This window comes from Tenrec ecaudatus, chromosome 14, assembly GCF_050624435.1.
Source record: "Tenrec ecaudatus isolate mTenEca1 chromosome 14, mTenEca1.hap1, whole genome shotgun sequence".
In the NCBI taxonomy this organism is placed as follows: Eukaryota; Metazoa; Chordata; class Mammalia; order Afrosoricida; family Tenrecidae; genus Tenrec; species Tenrec ecaudatus.
Genome location: NC_134543.1, coordinates 36,955,155 through 36,965,451, shown reverse-complemented (window position 1 = coordinate 36,965,451; position 10,297 = coordinate 36,955,155).

The following is a 10,297-nucleotide window of genomic DNA, read 5'->3' as shown; positions in this document are numbered from 1 at the left end:
CCCAATCGGATGCCACCACACCAAGGCAAAACACTAAGGGGGTGCAACAGAACAGCAAGGGAATGGAGCGACGAGGTCCCCAGGGACTGCTGAAGGTATACTTTGGGACCAGGGCATGGTGTCCCACCAGACTGGACTGGAAAACACTCCTAAATGTCAACAAACAATCCTTGAACTAACTACAAGCTTTTCTTTCTTGTTGCATTTTGTTTTCATCATTGGTTTGCTGTTAGTTTTGTTGTATATTGTTGCTTGGTTGTGCTCTGTCTTGTTTTTGTGCATGTTACTATCTGGATGAACAATTGGAGGAGAAAACAATGGGAACGATAGTTCGGTGGGGACATGGGAGACGGGGAGGTGGAGGAAAGGTAGTGGTGTTAATAAACCCAGGGACAAGGGAACAACAAGTGATCCAAATCGGGGTGAGGAGGGTGTGAGAGGCCTGGTTGAGCATGATCAAGGGCAGTGTAACTTTGAGGAATTGCTGAAACCCTGGTGGGGACTGAGCATGATAGTGGGACAGGAGGAAATTCAAGGGAAATAGAGGAAAGAGCTGGGAGGCAGAGGGCATTTATAGAGGTCTAGATAAAGACATGTACATATGCAAATATATTTATACATGAGGATGGGCAAATAGATCTATGTGAATATATTTATAGGGTTAGTATTAAGGTAGCAGAGGGACATTGGGCCTCCACTCAAGTACTCCCTCAATGAAAGAATACTTTCTTTTATTAAATTGGCATTCTACGATGCTCACCTTCCTGACACAACTGCTGATGGTGCCCGGCTATCAAGGGATGTAGCATCTGGGGTCTTAAAGGCTTAAAGGTAAACAAGCGGCCATCTGGCTCAGAAGCAATAAAGCCCTCATGGAAGAGGCACACCAGCCTGTGTGACCACGAGGTGCTGAAGGGATCAGTTATCAGGCATCAAAGAACAAAAAAAATCATATCATTGTGTGCTCACCTCCCTGATACAACCGCTGAAGACAAATGGGTGCATAAGAAAATGTGGGGAAGAAAGCTGATAGTGCCCAGCTATCAAAAGATATAGTGTCTGGGGTCTTAAAGGCTTGAAGGTAAACAAGCAGCCATCTAGCCCAGAAGCAACAAAGCCCAAATGGAAGAAGCACACCAGCCTGTGCAATCACAAGGTTTCAAGAGATCAGGTATCAGGCATTATCAGAACAAAAAATCTTACCATAGCGAATGAGTGGGGGAGTGTGGAGTGGAGACCCAAAGCCCATTTGTAGGCCACTGGACATCCCCTTACAGAAGGGTCTTGGGGAGGAGATGAGACAGTCAGGGTGTGATGTTGCAACAATGAAAAACACAACTTTCCTCTTGTTCCTAAATACTTCCTCCTCACCTCCCCGCACTGTCATGATCCAAATCCTACCTTGCTAGTCTGACTAGACCTTAGGATGTACACTGGTACAGATGGGAACTGGAAACACAGGAAATCCAGGACAGATAATCCCCTCAGAACCAGTGGTATGAGTGGCAATACTGGGAGGGCATAAGGAGGGTGGGTTGGAAAGGGGGAAGGATTTCAAGGATCTACATATGACCTCCTCCCTGGAGGACATAAAACAGAAAAGTTGGGGAACGGAGACCTGGGACAGAAAAAGATATGACAAAATAATAATTTATAAATTATGAAGGGTTCATGAGAGAGTGGGGAGTGGGGTGGGAGGGGGGAAATGAGGACCTGATGCTAGGGGCTTGGTTGGAGAGCAAATGTTTTGAGAATGACCAGGGAAATGAATGTACAAATGTGATTTACACATTGGATGTATGTATGGATTGTGATAAGAATTGTATGAGCCCCTAATAAAATGATTTAAAAAAGGAATGACTCTACCTTTTAACCGGTGATCCCAGTGTGATGGGCAGAGGGCCCTTCCTGAAGGTGTTGCAAGTGATGAGTGCTTCGTCACTGCGACATTTCAGCTCATACTGATTGTACTGGCTCCCCTGGTATTCCATTTCTTTCTGTGATGAAAGTCCCTAACAATCAAGTACAGTAATATCTCTTAGATGTGGATTACAATGGTAAAGTAAGTCATAATGTTGACCTTGCTCATGTGGAAACATATAATTTGAGGATGTCTCAAGACCAGCTTGAGAAATAGCACTGTGATATTTCAATGATTAATGAACCATAATAATTAAGTTGCTTTAGAATGTTGTGAAAATTTTTCTTTAGAGGGCAGGTTATATAAATAGCGGTGGAATAATTTGAAAAAATAATAGCAAGAATGAAGAATAAAATCAACACCACTAAATTCCCTATATAGAAATTGTTGAATTGTTGCGTATAGTTCCATCACAATAAAAAAAAGCACTATGGAAAAAACTATTATAGGAAAAAATTAATAAGGGTTCAGGGGGGCCTCATAGGGAAGGGAGGGGATAAAAGGGAACTGATATCAAGGAGTTCAAGAAGAAAGCATTTTGAGACTGATTGAGGTAACCATTGTACAACACTGCTTGATGTGATTGAACTATGAAATGTTATGATATCTGTGATAGCTCCCAATAAAATAATTAAGAAATAAACAAGACAAAGGAAAACACTGAGGACCTTTCTGTTAAAATTTTTAATTCAATAGATCAAAGGTTATAGGTTCACAAGATCCAAAAGAGTTCGTTCAGAAAGCCCTCTCTTTCTTCCAATGGACATTTAGAATGTTTCCAAACTTTTGTTATTACAAACAGTGCTGCCATGATATCCTTACCTAGATTTAGAAGGTCCCTGTGTAGATTTATTAAATGCGGCCACACTTTCTCCTGTGAAGGCTGAAACAATCTACGCTCCCACTAGCAATGCATCTGTGACTGCTTCTCCACACTCTCCCCATGGATCATCTTAGAATCTTTTTTTGTCATTGCCAAACTTGATAAAGGAAAGTGGTTCTCAGTGTCATTTAAATTTTGAGCTCTCTTATTAGTGTCTTTGAAGAGCCACTTGTGTTTCCTATCCTATAAAGTGTTATTGTAACTGACCTGTAGTTTTTTTCTTATTGATTTGTAAGAAATCCTGATATGTAAAATAAATTATTCACTTGTCTATGATATGAGTAATGAACATTCTCCCCCATTCCTTTTTTGTCTTGCCTTGTGTATGGTGGTTTTAGTCATGATGATTTTTGGATGCTTTTTGCTTAAAATTTTTGACATGTAATTCACATACCATACAATTCAATGGTTTCAATATATTTTAAAGAGTTGTACGATTAGCATCTTGCTCAATTTGAAAACATTTTTTTCATTTTTGTATGCATTTTTCTGGCTGATATTTTTCTGTTTTAATAAACCTATGGAATTGGCTCATTATTAAAGACCCAGAAAACATAAGAAACAATTATTATGTCTTTATTTTCAATGGTTTAAACATATTAAAGAGTTGTTCAATCTTCACCACAATAAATTTTAGGACATTTCTTCATTCTTGGACTTATTATTATTAGCTCCCCACTCCCCCCCCAGACTGTCCTGCAATAATCCTAAGAAACTATGAATTTAGTACTGTCTCTATTGATTTACCAATCCCAGATTTCATATAAAAATCATCAGACAAAAGAAACAAAACAAAACTCCAACAACAAACACCAAAATAACACAAACAAAAAATACTCAATCTAAAAGAAAGCATAAAATAGTTAAAATTAGAACAAGTTAAAAAGGGAAAACAAATGGTAAGGTGTTAAGTTTAACTGAATTATTTCTGCAGTAGTCCATTTTTTCAATGTATTCTGTTTGAGGACAATACTATTCACATCCTTAGTCAATGGACCAAAGGAATTCAGTGGAGGCTTCATTACGGACTTTGGGCTTTGACTGCTATCCATAGCTTTTGCAAACCAGGTGTTCAGAATTTAAACTCGAATACCATCCCCTCCTTTGCTTATGGATTTTATTATTAATAACTCTTTTTATCACACTGACTGCCATACTACTTCCATGCAGAATTAGCTCACACCTTACTTAGATGACTGTTGGTTTTAAGACAAGCCTTTAAGATCTCACATGCTGTTCTTTCTAATCGCTGAGTTCTTCACCACTTGTTGCCAGACAGCCATATCTTCATGAGGCTAAGTATCAAGAATGATCACATCATAAAATGAACAAATTTTTGATTAGGGCTTATGATTAAGTGTGAGCTCAAAAACATTTGTATATATAAGGTTTATATATATCTATTCCTGGTCCACTTTAGAGACAGCATTATCAGTCTTTTGAGAAATAATATAAATAAGCTCCATGGGACAACTTTTCTAAAAAAATCATTTTATTAGGGGCACATACAACTCTTATCACAATCCATACGTACATCAACTGTGGAAAGCACATCTGTACATTCATACTGTCATCATTCTCAAAAAATTTGCTCCCCACCTAAGCCCCTGGCATCAGCTCCTGTTTTGCCTTGCACTTCCACCTGTGCCAAGCCACAGCACGGCTTATGGCCCACGACCCCACCCACACTAACTGGAGTTGCTTGTGCCATCTGTCCCACATGCGATTTGCGGTTGAGGTATGAGCCAGCTGGGTCTGCATAACCCATGTTGCTCGTGGTGCTTTTGTCCCCCCACCCCCTGAAGCACCTCACGAGAGAGCCAGGGAGCTTGAGAGGCTGTGGGTCAGTGCTGCAGAGAGTGCTGCCCTTTGCCTGTTCTGTTAGCGTGACCTGTGAAGTCATTGGATCCCGCTGCCCTGGTCCTAGTAGCCTGAGCTGCTGGCGCTGCCCAGGACTTGAGTCTCAATTGGACCTTTCCCCTCTACCAGCACTGCCAGCACAGCCTGAGCCGATCACACAGTTAGTGCAGCAGGATACTTGAGCTTGCAACCAATTCTGCCCTGCCCACTTGGGGCACCAGTTCCACCTGCTGCGTATAGCCCCCAGTTTACCCCAGCCCAAACTTCAGAGCCCCATTTTCCCCACATGGGCTGGCCAGCCTGCCCCAGTGCTATACACATCGCACATAAAGTACCAACTCCAGTGACACCAAAATACCATGCAAACCACTATTCACATCAGCAGTCACTACAAGAATGCAAGAGAAGCAAATCGCAATGTCTGAAGAGGATCTGAACTTAACGATGTATATAGAGGAAGCACAGCTTCAACCACACAGGAGGAAGTCTTCAGAATGCTTCTTATAGTCATTCTGCATATAAAGGAATCAATACAGAAGAAGGATGGAAAAAAATAGAGTCCACAATGCAGCAGAATCAAAGCAAATGGTAAAAGATCTTACCAACAGGCTCGAAAAGGCAGAGAATTGTATCAGTTAATTTGAAGCTAGCACAGCATAATTCAACAAATAGGAAAGACAATCAAACAAGATAATCAAAGAAGCAGAATAAAACCTGAGAACAATGAGCGATGCTATGAAGTGAAACAATATTGGCATAATTAAGATATCAGAGCAAGACATAGCGAAGAAGTCAATAGCCCAAATCACAAGGGAATTCCTGGAAGAAAACTTCCCCAATTTAATGAAGAGAACCAGGCAATAATCTAGGGAGCAGAGAGGACACCAATTAGACTGAACCCCAAGAAGAACACAACCAGGCGTATAGTAGTTAAGTCATCCAACTTTAAGGAAAAGGAGAAAATGATAAGATCAGTTAGAGAAAAACTTGCAGTCATCAGTAAGGGTAAGAAGAGAAGCATGTGCTCAGACTTATCAGCAGCGATCATGAAGAAGAGGAGGAAATGGAGTAGCATCATCCAAAAATTGAAGGAGAACTATGGTAATCCAAGAATCCTCTATCCTGCCAAACACTCCATCAAAATAGACAGAGAGGTTACGAGTTTTCCCAGGTAAGGAAAATTTTAGACAATATGTTTTTAAAAACAAAACAACCCAGCACTACAAAACTACTTTCCAACTCACTTTAGACAGAAAATCAACGCCCACAGAGCACAAACATGAGACCACCGCATAGTGTACCACTATCCAGAAGTCAGCACCCTGAAAACAATGCCCAATATATCTTTGACCCAACGGTGAAAAGAAAGCAAGAATGAATTCCTAACAGACACACAACACACTGCCTAAGGAGGGAGGTAGGAAAATATCTGTTACAAAAGGTATGAGATAGCAGCAAAGGATCCACAGATGGATGTAATAATTCTGAACTTTAATGGTCTGAATTCACCCATCAAAAGACAAAGGCTAACAGACTGGAGTAGGAAACAAAACCCATCAATCTATTGCCTGCAAGAGACACATCTCAAGCTCATAGACAAAAACAGGCTTAGGATCAAAGGATGTTGAAAGGTATCAAGCTAATGGCAATTTAAAGTAAGCAGGAGTTTCAATTCTAATGTCTGACAAAATTGAACTCAAGGTGCAGGACACAACAAGAGATAAGTATGGGCTTTATGTAATGCTTAGGGGATCAGTAGACCAAAAGCCAATAACATAATAAATGTATACCTGCCCAATGAGAGACCTGCAAAATTCATCAATTAAATCCTTCAAAGGATGAAAAAAGTAATCACAGGATCAACAATCATAGTAGGTTTTAATACACCACTCTCCAGGAAGACAGACCAGTGTGAAAGAAGTTTGTGGTAGTTATATAATCATTTGTCAATTTGAGGATTAAAAATGTAGGAGTGGAGTCTAACCTGTCAATCAGATCATAGTCAATGAGACCTCTGTGTGGGCATGACCTTCCCTTGACAATTCTGGGAAATTCAGAATTTCCTCTTTGGAGGCAGGAGAGACTCTTTCTCACTACTTCACTCCCTGGGAGACATTACAACTGACAAGACACATGGAACTACCTTAGTGCCCTGAGCTGGACTAGCCACATGGATGCAACCAGACCTCTGAAGCCGGAGAAGCCACAGAGAGACCCTTACCAATGCTGAGATGCTTACAATGCCACTGGACCCAAAGAATTTCTATGCACTGGCCTGTGATCTTCTACACTGAATCTCATTGCATGTGTTTCATGAGTCTGAAGAGGACTTTATAGATTGGTATTGGACATATGGACTAATATCGGATTTATGGACTTGATCTGGACTGGGCTGGGATGTTTTCTCAATGTTCAATTGCTCTGGTATATAAATCTCTTTCTTATACACATATGTGTGTCCATGGATTTGTTTCTCTAGTCTATCCAGACTAACAAAAGCTCAACAAGGAGGTTACAGAACTAAACTCTACAATTAGACAACTCAACCTGATAGACATTTTCAGAGCTCTTCACTGAACTGAAAAAAAAATTGCAGTATTTTCAATTGCACCTGGCACATATTCAAACATAAACCACATGTTGGGACACAAGTCAAGCTTGAGCAAATTCAAACATATAGAGGTCACTCGGACTAGCTTCTCTGACCACTACATCATAAAGTTGGAAATCAACTAAAGAAAATTTTAAAAAAGAGCAAATACTTGGAGGATGAATAACTTACTTCTTCACCAAAAGCAGGTATTGACCCATAATAGAGACAAAATTAGGAAGTTTCTAGAAACCAATGAGAATGAGAATACAACCTACCAAAATCTGTGGGATACAGCAAAGCAGTTACCAATGATGTTCGATAGTGATCAATGCACATATAAAGAAGGAAGAGAGACTTACAATCAATATCCTATCACAAAACTTTCAACAGTTGGAACATAGTCAATAGAGTAATCCTTCTAATAGGAAAATTATAATAATTAGGGCAGAGATAAATAAGTGGGTAAACAAAACAAAAAATGGTAAAAATCAACTCAGTAAAAAGCTGATTCTTTGAAAGGATTAACAGAATCGACAAACCATTGGCAAACCTAACAAAAGACATGAAGGAGCAGACGTCAAAGTATAGCTGATGCTGAATGGTGATGCAAATGGAGTAAAGCCTGTGGGATTGGAACTTTTGGGATCTTCATTTACTTATGAAGCACAACTCAAGGTTAGAAGAAATAGCTGCAAAAATCTAGTGAACAAAACTTGGATGTACAACTTATGAATCTAGGAAGACTAGAAGGTGTAAAAAATGATATGGAATGCATAAGATTGATATCCCAGGCATTAGTGAGTTGAAATGGACTGGTCTTGGTCATTTTGAATCAGAAAATCATATGGTTTACTCTGCTGGAGATGACACAATCAAGAGAAATTGAGTCGTGTTCTTTCTTAAAAAGGATGTTTTGAGGTCTATCTTGAAGTACAAATCTGTCTGTTGCAGGATTATATCTATCAGACTTCTAGGATACAGCTGTGTTAGGCCAGGTTGACTGGATAAATAAATCCAGTGATATTCATTTATATTAAGGATGAATGAATAAAGCTGATGGTGCCCGGCTATCAAAAGATATAGTGTCTGGGGTCTTAAAGACTTGAAGATAAACAAGCAGCCATCTAGCTCAGAAGCAACAAAGCCCACATGGAAGAACACACCAGCCTGCATGATCACGAGGTTCAGAAGGGATTAGTTATCAGGCATCAAAGAACAAAAAATCATATCATTGGGTGCACACCTCCATGATATGATCGCTGAGGACAAACAGGTGCATAAGCAAATGTGGCGAAGGAAGCTGATGGTGCCTGGCTATCAAAAGGTATAGCTTCTGGGGTCTTAAAAGCTTGAAGGTAAATAAGCGGCCATCTAGCTCAGAATTAACAAAGCCCAATGGAAGAAGCACACCAGCCTGTGCGATCACGAGGTGTTGAAGGGAGCAGGTATAAGACATCATCAGAACAAAAAAATCTTACCATAGTGAATGAAGGGGGAAGTGCAGAGTGGAGACCCAAAGCCCATTTGTTGGCCACTGGAGATCCCCCTATGGGAGGAGATGAGTCAGTCAGGGTGCAATGTAGCACCGATGAAGAATACAGCTTTCCTCTAGTTCCTAAATGCTTCCTCCCTCCCCCTACCCCTCCCACCCGCTATCATGATCCGAATTCTACCTTGCAAGTCTGGCTAGACCAGAGGATGTGTACTGGTGCAGATAGGAGCTGGAGGCACAGGGAATCCAGGGCGGATGATACCTTCAGGGCCAGGGGTGTGAGTGGCGGTACTGGGAGGGTAGAGGGAGAGTGGGTTGGAAAGAGGGAACTGATTACAAGGATTTACATGTGACCTCCTCCCTGGGGGACGGAAAACAGAAACGTGGGTGAAAGGAGACGTCGGACAGGGCAAGATATAACAAAATAATAATTTATAAATTATCAAGGGCTCATGAGGGAGGGGGAGCAGGGAGGGAGGGGGGAAAAAAGAGGACCTGATGCAAAGGGCTTAAGTGGAGAGCAAATACTTTGAAAATGACAAGGGCAATGAATGTACAGATGTGCTTTACACAATTGATGTATGTATGGATTGTGATAAGAGTTGTATGAGCCCCTAATAAATCATTTCAAAAAAGAGCTTTATATTAAGAATCAACTTCATTTATTTTTCAAAACCATTTATTGGGAGCTAATACATATAGCATCATTCCATAGTTCAATCACATCAATCAGTATTGTAGAATTGCTACCAAAATCAGTTTCAAAATATTCTCTTTCTTAACTTCTTGATATCAGCTCCCATTATCCCCTCCCCCTCCATGAATGCTTATTCTACTTTCTGTCTCTATCGGTTTATCAATACTGGGTTTCATATTATAAAAAACATATAATAAAAATTCAGGAAGGTTACCCTCAATGACAACATACAATTAGAGATAAATCCCAATATGAACAAACAAAATAAAATGTTGAAAACCAGAACAGGTCCAACCTACATCAGAGGGGTGATCAGCTGACAAGGCTTTAATCATTCAAGTCAGGTTGATCATTTTGATATCCTATAGTTATCTCTCCAGTGTACTCTGGCAACCAGTTTCAAGAAGTAACTTTTCATCAAGAAAGCACTCCAGTCCAGTCCAACTCAACTCCATAAGTCCAATGTGAATCTGTAAGTCCTCTTTCAGACTCATGTAGCCACACGCTGGTGATGGAGAATGGTGAATTGAGAAGCCGAAAGATCATGAGCCAGTGGGTGCAGAGTCTGGTGGATCTAAAGTCAGTGGCGACATGGCAAGTTGCCAACAACTCTCAGGGTCGACAGAGAGCCCTAGCAAGCAAGAAGGTGGAACGGCAGAGGGCAGGAGTGAGAGCTAGGTTCCTAGTTTCCCCTGGTTATAAGAAGGCTACACTCCAAGGAGGCATCATCAGGCTGTGAGCTGATTTACAGGTTGGATTTCACCCATACACTTTAACACATCTTCCAGTTGAAATAAAATCATTTATCATAGAACACTGCTCATCAACTTGACACTTTTGCACAATCCTTT